This window comes from Myxine glutinosa, chromosome 9 (genome assembly GCF_964187855.1).
Source record: "Myxine glutinosa chromosome 9, kmMyxGlut1.1, whole genome shotgun sequence".
NCBI lineage: Eukaryota > Metazoa > Chordata > Myxini > Myxiniformes > Myxinidae > Myxine > Myxine glutinosa.
In genome coordinates, this window is record NC_136269.1 from 14,673,060 (window position 1) to 14,683,125 (window position 10,066).

The following is a 10,066-nucleotide window of genomic DNA, read 5'->3' on the forward strand; positions in this document are numbered from 1 at the left end:
GTAGGGGGGCGCAGAATAACCAATAATAATAATAGTACAGCACACAATCAAAAAAATATACAGTCCTCATCTCCGCAACAATATATATATATATATATATATATATATATATATATATATATATATATATATATATATATATATATATATATATATATATATACACTTGTATATATATATATATATATATATATATATATATATATATATATATATATATATATACATATATACTATTACAATATACTACTACAGTATTTTATAATCTATATTAGTATGATGATATTAGTACAATTATATGTACTGTATATATCAGTTTGATGTTCATCCTCATCATCTTCCTGTTGAGGAGCAGCATGACGTCATGGAAGAATGTCATGAAGCAGTTTCTCCAATAATTGTGTTTAACGTTGAGAACAATTTGCAACGTCACTAAAATGATTTCCCTTTAAAATTTTATTGGGATATGTAATAATAAGTCAGACTGAGACATTTGGAATTGGTTAAAAAGACGATTACCATGTGGAGATATATTATGGACATTAAGCCAACATGATTCATCCTTGCTGACTCGATCCGGGTGCAGAGAACGACGCAGCCAGCATACCTTATGGCACCTCGTAAATCAAACCCTCGGCAAAATGTAACTCCAGCACAATAATCGCTTCGTCCCATCGCTGTTTCAATCCCGACACCCGACATGGAATTCTTTCCCCGGAATATTTGCAGAATTCATGATCGCAGGTGCGTGACAACGGCAGCAAACGGCGCAATTGAAACGGTTGGTTCATGAACAGAGCAACTGATAGGACTCGGAGGGGATATTCCTTTTGGTCAGTATTTCCTGAGAGGAAGTCTGATGATGTGTGATGAAACACAATTACCTCTCCAGGTACTTAAGATAATAACAACGAGGAGTAGATATGCCAAATAAATTAATTAATTAAAATAAATAACTAATAATCATAAAATAATTAATTTCTTAATAATAATAATAATAACTTTCGTAGCGTCAAAACAAACACAACAGGTAGAGACACATTCAAAGTGCACCACCTCCATGCCAAATAAATAAATAAATAACATGTCCTCCAGCACGCGACATAGCCGGGGTACCTTTGCGATGCCACCGTGCTTAGAGATGGTATTGGGAGGGAGAGGTGTACAATAATTGATTGATTAATTAATTAAAATAAATAACTAATAATCAGAAAATAATTATTAATTTCTTAGTCAATTGGAATCTGTAACTTTTTGAAAATGAATTCATTATATAATTAATCCAATAGTTAAATAATCAATAAATGAAAAATACCCTTTACAGCCAAATCACTTGGTCATTGTCTTGTCCAAAAATCAGCTTCCTATCACAAAATGTGCCTGAGATAATGCTCAGATGCGAAAGAAAATAAATAAGTGATTAATAAATCGATAATATATTTTTTGTATACCAAGTCGAGGCTCGTGTGAGGGCGAACACAGATAACAAATAATAAAGGGAGTTGGAGAAAATAAGGGGAGAGAGACGGAAGCACTACAACAGTGGAGAACAGGGACATCGGGAGATCTGTGGAAGAGAGAAGGCTGGGGGTGGGGTACATGGGATAAACAAGATGGATCTTATGAGGACTTTCAGGAAAGAAAACAAAATTTGAAGGAGGTGGATTTTGGGTGGATTAACGGGGGTAGAAAAGATCAAGGTTTTGGATGGGGGAAGATATGAGATGGTGGTGAACAGCTGTTTTAAAGACTTGGAGGGTATATGTATATATAATTATATATATGTATATGTGTGTATATGTATATATAATTATATATATGTATATGTGTGTATATGTATATATAATTATATATACTAGGGCATGCCCGTACTATATCTATATCTAAAATTATATCCCCCCCCTCTATTTACATGAAATGGTTTGGTCCAAAGCGAACGGCTTGCGAGTACGGTGACAATCCCCCCCCTCTATTTACATGAAATGGTTTGGTCCAAAGCGAACGGCTTGCGGAGTTTGGTAAAGAAATCGCCACAGCGTGCACAAACGCGCAGGAAAGCGAAAGAATCGCAAATTAGTTTTAATTAGTTTTAAAACATAGTTTAACGCCAACATAGCGGCAACATAGTTTGCCAACGTGAAATAAATGAATACGCTCTCAAATGTGCCGTCCGAGGCAGAGTCTGTTCGCCACGTTCGGCACACGTGATAGCTCGCTGCTCTCTGATTGGTTGAATCGTTTTTGGACATAGCTCGGTAACTACTTGTCCGATTAATATGAAACGTTGAAAAGGCACATCCTCGGGTCCCCAGCAATATACCTGGCAAGTTGCAAGTATATCGGACCGGTAGTTGTCGCGAAACAGCGGTCACAGACAAACACACAGACACACACACAGACACACAGACACACAGAGATTACTGGAATTATAGATAGATGTATATGTGTGTATATGTATGTATGTATATATATATATATATATATATATATATATATATATATATATATATATATATATATATATATATACATATATATATATATATATATACATACATATATATATATATACTGTATATCGTAACACACACATATTTATTTTATATATATATATATATATATATATATATATATATATATATCGTAACACATATATAATTATACACACATATATAATATATATATACAGTATACTGAAACGCAAAAGAAACTTACCACCTTTGAAACCTTTAAATATCAACAATAACACTGCGTGTAGTTAATGTGTGAACTTATTTCTGGACAATAGTGTCCTCACTGTCAGACAAAACGGTCACGGATGGTCACTTGAACCTTCAATGGTCACTTCATAGCACAGCTGTTGAACAGCCGTTTTGACTGTCAGTAATTAGCCAAGGGGTACGGGATGATTTTAATGAGCTGCACGTGATGTCTTGATATTGGCTTTAAAAAGGCCAGTGCAAAATGGGCATTTCAATCAACATGCCATGATTGTCAAGGGATCAACGGCAGCGTGCCCTGGGCATGCTGCAAGGCGGACTGAGCTACCGTGAGGTTTGTTCTACAGTACAGAACAGCACAGGGTGCAATGTCAGTCCCCTTTCAATAGCGTGTGTGGCCACCATTGTTTTGGATACAGGCAGTGCATCGTCGGCGTATACTGCCTACCAGTCTTTGGATGGATTGCTGTTGGATTCTGTCCCACTCAGTCCTCAATGTCTGAAGCAGCTCTGCCCGTGTCCTGGCCCTGCCAAATACGCATCTCCCAAGCTCATCCCACAGGTGCTCTATGGGATTCAGGTCAGGGGAGAGCGCAGGCCACTGCATGGTGTTGATGTTCTCGCCTTGGAGAAATGCAGTGGTAAAGCGAGCAGCATGGGGACGAGCGTTGTCATGCTGAAAGGTTCTCAGTTCTGGGTGGTCTAGCAGGAATGGCAGCAGATGAGGTCGCAGGATGTTATCCACATACTGCTGGGCATTAAGATTCCCATCCACAACCACCAGTGGCGTCCAGTACCGGCCTGATATGGCGGCCCACACCATCACACATGGGCCACCCCACCTGTTGGCTTGACGCACGCAACAATCGGCATATCGCTCGCCAGTTCTTCTCCAGACACGCTCATGCCCATCAGGACTGTCCACACAGAACCTTGACTCATCGCTGAAAGCGACCTCGTTCCACTGTGCCAAGGTCTACCGCTGATGCTGCTGGCACCATCTCTGTCAGTTGCGGCGATGGGCAGCCGTCATCACGGGGCCTCTGTATGGTCTTCTGGCAGTCAGACCATAGTCATGCAGTCGTCTTCGTGCAGTATCATTGGAGATCCGTGGGTTTGCACACCCCGGAGTTTCTGCCGCAGTGCGGGATGCTGGATGGAATCGATCCCGCAGGTGACTTCGGACCATCTGCCTGTCCTGCCTTGCAGTGGTGACTCTTGGCCTCCCTGATCGAGGTCTGTCATCTGCAGAGTTGTGGAGGGTGTCTCTGTCCACCAGGGCCGATATCGTTTGGTGTGAACAGCCAAGGCGACGTGCCACCTCACGGTAGCTCAGTCCGCCTTGCAGCATGCCCAGGGCACGCTGCCGTTGATCCCTTGACAATCGTGGCATGTTGATTGAAATGCCCATTTTGCACTGGCCTTTTTAAAGCCAATATCAAGACATCACGTGCAGCTCATTAAAATCATCCCGTACCCCTTGGCTAATCACTGACAGTCAAAACGGCTGTTCAACAGCTGTGCTCTGAAGTGACCATTGAAGGTTCAAGTGACCATCAGTGACCGTTTTGTCTGACAGTGAGGACACTATTGTCCACAAATAAGTTCACACATTTACTACACGCAGTGTTATTGTTGATATTTAAAGGTTTCAAAGGTGGTAAGTTTCTTTTGCGTTTCAGTATATATATATATATATATATATATATATATCGTAAAACATTTATATATATATATATATATATATATATATATACAGTACATATGTATGTATATATATATATATATGTACATACATATACACACATATACATATATATATATATATATAAAATTATATATATATATATATATATATATATATATATATATATATATATATATATATATATATATATATATATATATATTTGTGCGTGTGGTATATATATGTTTTATACAGTAATTTATACGGTAGTTTTCCTATATATTTGTTTTCCTATTTATTTCCACTATATTTTATATAAAACTATATGCAGTAGTTTTTCCCATTCATGAAGCTTTCCTAAAGCAATAATAATTTCTCAAGTTCTGCCAGCATCAGGAGTACCCCAAAAATCTGGCCTATGCAATGACCAGTCTTGTTTCCTGTTTTTGTTGTTGTGGAAATTACTTCCTTCCATTGGGTGAAAACACTGTATTTGGCTGGTGTACAGAAGTCGGGCACATACCCATTATTTCCATCAAAACACTGTCTCGGACTCTAGATCATTGTGGTTAATGAACACCGCCTGGTTGCATAAAGCATCATTGATGAAAAACTTAAGGGAATATTTATGTGAATCTTCAAATCTTTCCTTAAGGGCATCCTTCATTTGAGGACGGCATTACGAATATTCTTTATTTAAACTTGGAAAGTTTCCAACATTTACTGCTCACATTAACACATTTACAATAAATTGGTGAATGAGAATAAAATGAATTTTACACAAGATTCATTTTATTCCCCCTTCATCCGGAAGCACATGGGGATCCTCTTGCAAAATAAAACAGGGTTCATTTAAAATCACGTGTTCATCACGTGTTCTTGCTTTTAGATGCCTCTTCCTATCTCTAATCTGATTGGTTGCCTGGCATACCCCTTGTTTTGAATGAATGTTTTGGAAGAAAGATTTAAATGTTTTGGTGTCCTTTTAAATAAATTAAATAGGCCCGCCAACGAAAAACGACGAATTCATTACCCACGTGACCCGGACCCGCTACGTCATCTCGAGGATATTTTTGCTGCGGGTCGTTTTTTAATATAATGATTTTGACTATCAGAGGATTCTTCATCAGAAAAACCTTCGTCAAATTAACTTTCTTATGAGTCTGAAGTGAGTTGTGCGGCCATTATCCATTGCTTGCCGAGACAACCTTGCCTTTGATTACGTCACCCCGTGACGTCATAACCATCGCTATTTTCGGGGTATAGGGGGAGGGGAGGGGGGGAGGGGAAAGGGGGGGAGGGGGAGGGGAGGGTGGGAGGGGAAAGGGGGGGAGGGGGAGGGGAGGGGCCCTTCTTCCCCTGGGCACCCCCGCACCCTTCCCTCCCCCCTTCCCCTCCCCCCCCCTCCCCCCCTTCCCCCTCCCCCCCATTCCCCTCCCCTCCTCTTCCCCCTCCCCTCCTCCTCCCCCGCTTCCCCCTCCCCCCTCCCCCCCGTTCCCCTCCCCTCCTCTTCCCCCTCCCCTCCTCCTCCCACTCCCGTGCAAAGCCGGGTACCTCTGCTAGTATGTATATCAAGTTCTGCCAGCTTGGATTAACGGATTTTGGGTGGATTAACGGGGGTAGAAAAGATCAAGGTTCCCCACTGAGTATATAAACTGTTCGCGAATTAGCGAACAAATCAAAGATGGCCGCCTTGCGTCTTCCTGAGCATATTATGTGATCCGACAGCTTGGCTTTTTTTTACTGTGACATCTCAAAATGATTAGAGTTGAAAACCATGTTCATTCAGTTCTTTGTTTATTAGCTAACAATCATAATAATCATGTAAAAAAAATATTCTGTGTCTGCGGCCGTTTAAGCAAACCTCAGGCTTTAAATTAAGAGCCAATGTTGAAAAGAGGCCGAGATGACGAGTTTCGTTCAACACCAACTACACAGTTGGTTTGTCACTTCAGGCTACTTGGGAGATGTATTGGGAACATTTGTCGCCCTGATGTACAGGATAATTGTGGTAACTAAAATTTTACAGCCAATTTCCCATTAGGGGGTTGACGGCCAAGGCTTAAATCTCAAAATCACAATTTTATTTGTTTTTGTCAACACACATTGCTTAGATTAATTACTGGGTATTATTAATTGTATTAGCATGTTGTTACGATGGTAGTTATTGTCCCCCGTCGCACCGCGGAGCGAAAGGGGGACTATGGTTTTCCCCTCCGTCCGTGTGTCCGTCCGTGCGTGCGTGCGTAAGCGAAGGACCGATTTCTAATTTGGTGTGTCGGTGCAACCCACGTCAAAATCCAAGATGGCCGCCGCCATTTTTTGTCTGACGCCATGTATGTCTGAACCTTGTGAGCGAAATATCTTGAAAAATAAGCGAACTACGAACTTCTAATCTGGTGTTTGGGTGTATCTATGCATAAGGAAGAACGCTATTGAAAATTGGGTCACCACGTCAAAATCCAAGATGGCCGCCCCCATGTATGTCTGAACCTTGAGCGGAATATCTTGAAAAATAAGCGAAGTACCAACGTCTAATCTGGTGTGTGGGTGTATCTAGGCATAAGGAAGAACCCTATTGAAAATTGGTCGCCACGTTAAAATCCAAGATGGCCGCCACCATATATATGTCTGAACCTTGTGAGCAAAATATCTTGAAAAATAAGGGAAGTACCAACTTCTAATCTGGCGTGTGTGTGTATCTAGGCATAAGGAAGAACCCTATTGAAATTTGATCGCCACGTTAAAATCCAAGATGGCCGCCACCATATATATGTCTGAACCTTGTGAGCGAAATATCTTGAAAAATATACGAACTACTAACTTCTAATTTGGTGTGTGGGTGTATCTACGCATAAGGGAGAACGCTAATGAAAATTGGGTCGCCATGTCAAAATCAAAGATGGCCGCCTTGCGTCTTCCACTTTGTCAACTCACATCACTTCACCGACGGGGGACCTAGGCATAACGCTTGTTGTATTGTTGTTCAACCAGTCGATACATCGAATGAGCTATGGTATGTAAAGTAAACAATCAACTCAACAATTTAACAATTTCAAACACCTCCGTTTTTTTTTATTTTTTATTGGACAGTATTGAAAATGAATGAGCCACAAGTTTAATGAAGTTATCAGATCTGCTAACTATACATATACACTACATGGCCAAAAGTATGTGGACACCCAAACATCGAACATCTCATTCCAAAATCATGGACATTAATATGCAGTTGGTCCCCCCTTTGCTGCTATAACAGCCTCCACTTTTCTGGGAAGGCTTTCCACTAGATGTTGGAACATTGCTGCAGGGATTTGCTTCCATTCAGCCACAAGAGCATTAGTGAGGTCGGGCACTGCTGTTGGGTGATTAGGCCTGGCTCGCAGTCGGCATTCCAATTCATCCCAAAGGTGTTTGATGGGGTTGAGGTCAGGGCTCTGTGCAGGCCAGTCAAGTTCTTCCACACCGATCTCAACAAACCATTTCTGTATGGACTTTGCCTTGTGCACGGGGGCATTGCCTTGCTGAAACAGGAGAGGGCCTTCCCCAAACTGTTGCCACAAAGTTGGAAGCACACAATCTGCTAGAATGTCATTGTATGCTGTAGCGTTAAGATTTCCCTTTACGAGAACTAATAACGCGGAAGTGAGGAATTTACCTCGGTTTTTTAAATAGTAATATAATTTCGAAATAATGATAACATAACGTTAATATTATAGTAAATCTAATCGTAACACTAATCCCTTCATAGTGACTACAAACGTACTGGAAGTTAAAATATATCATCTTCTGCATATTAAAGAAGCGGCAGTTTTGTTTCCGTTATGTCATAAAGTCATGACGTCTATGATGTCATTACGACGACTGCTCCACTGACAGACATTTTAATTTACAAGTAGGCCGACACCCGCTCACTACGGGAGATGCAGAAAGGGTCATTCCTCTTTTGGGTATATAAATTAGTCGATCGATGGTCGGGTCTCAAGAACATTGGGTGTGTGTTCATTTACCAAGTTTCTTGTGGAGAGATCGCCAAGTGGTTTAAACATTTGAGCAAGAACTCCATTCAAAACCGGTAAGGAATGGCTGGCTTGGCAAGCGCTAGCTAGCTGCTTGGTAAATGAGCACACCGACAGCCTTGTGGCGTATATAGATTACAGTAGATCTTTGCTCAGTTCTGTCAGTAAAACTTACCTCATGGATGTCGGGATTGCTCCAAATTTATTTGTTTAATGTTATAAACACCATCAGCGACTGTTTAAAAAGCTAATCATACGTGTTTGTGGTTTATAATATTTTACAAGCCCGGCTACGCCGCTGTTAGACTTTTGGTCTTGTTTTTGTATACAAGATCGAGGCTCGTGTAACAACTAACATTAATCACACAAAAAACATATAATAAAGGGAGCGGGAGACAAGATGGGGAGTGAGAGGGGAACATACAAGTACAACAGTAGAGAACAGGGACATCGGGAGATCTGTGGGAGGGAGAAGGCTTTGAGGTGGGAGAGGTATAAAACATATGGACACTGCAAGGACTTCCCGGAAAGAAGTTGGTATTTCAAAAAAGTGTATCTGGGGTGAATTAACGGGGGCTAGAAAAGATCAAGGTTTTGGATGGGGGAAGATAAGAGATGGTGGTGAACAGCTGTGTTAAAGACCTGGAGGGAGGAGTGGGATTGAAGAGAGTGAGGGAGTTTGTTCCAGAGGTGGGAGTAAAGAGGAATGAAGGAGTGAAGGTGAGCAGAGTGTTGATTTCGGCAGTTTAACCATAAGAGGGTTGCTGGCAGATCTTGTGCGACCTGTAGGAATATTTGGGGGAAGAGCCCAGAGAGAGCTGGGGGAGCAAGGCCGAAGAGGAGTCGGTAGAAGACAGAAAGACCACCAACCTGCCTGCGGTGAGAGAGAGAGAAAGGCCCTCAGCGTTAGCTTCATCGCGGGAGATTCCAATAATTCTGAAAGCTTTGGTTTCAACAGTACGAAGCCCAGCCAGGTGTGAGGCAGAGGCACCTGCGCAGAGGGTAGAGCACTATTCCATTGACCTGCGGATGAAAGCCTTGTATGTGGTGAGTTTCTGGACTTAAGACCAGACTTTGGTGAGGTAAAACCGGCCTAATGAGCACTCAACCTTCCCACCTCCCTCAGAGCATATTTTTGGCGTGGGCAGTAATTATATTTGTCTGGAGTCCTTTGAGCTTCTGCGTACTCAGATGACATAGCTCGCTCTAATGGCCGTTTTGGATGCAGTGTCCATAATAATCTTCCCTTTTGCAATGCCTAAAAGGGAAAGGCATTTGCTGACAGGTGTATGTAAAATCCTCTACTACCTATTTCTACTGGAAAGTAGTTTACAGACCATCCGCTATGTTCATAATCGGCTGCCAGGTCTTCGTATTTGACTCTCTTTCTGGCATATGCATTGGACAGGTGCTCCTCCATCGGGACTGTCAATTCAATAATGATGACATTCTTAGTTACTGCTGAAGAGATGGTGATATCAGGCCATTTGGCAGTTTCCGTAATTTGTGGAGGGAACACTATTGGCTTGTGGTCCTCGTCCATCAGAAACATCCAATCATTAGCCTTCTGTAGATTGTCCTGTGTTTCTACCTGTGGAAGTGGCAGGGCTGGGTTCCTGTAGGATGTACCATCAGCTGTACCG

General features: G+C 41.5%; 1 protein-coding gene across 1 annotated transcript in view; it reads right to left on the reverse strand.

Annotated features, from left to right (window-relative positions):
- The window catches only part of LOC144893586 (uncharacterized), an 896,812-nt gene that overhangs the window by 80,763 nt on the left and 805,983 nt on the right, over nt 1-10,066 (reverse strand). The gene's annotated exons all lie outside the window — the stretch shown is intronic.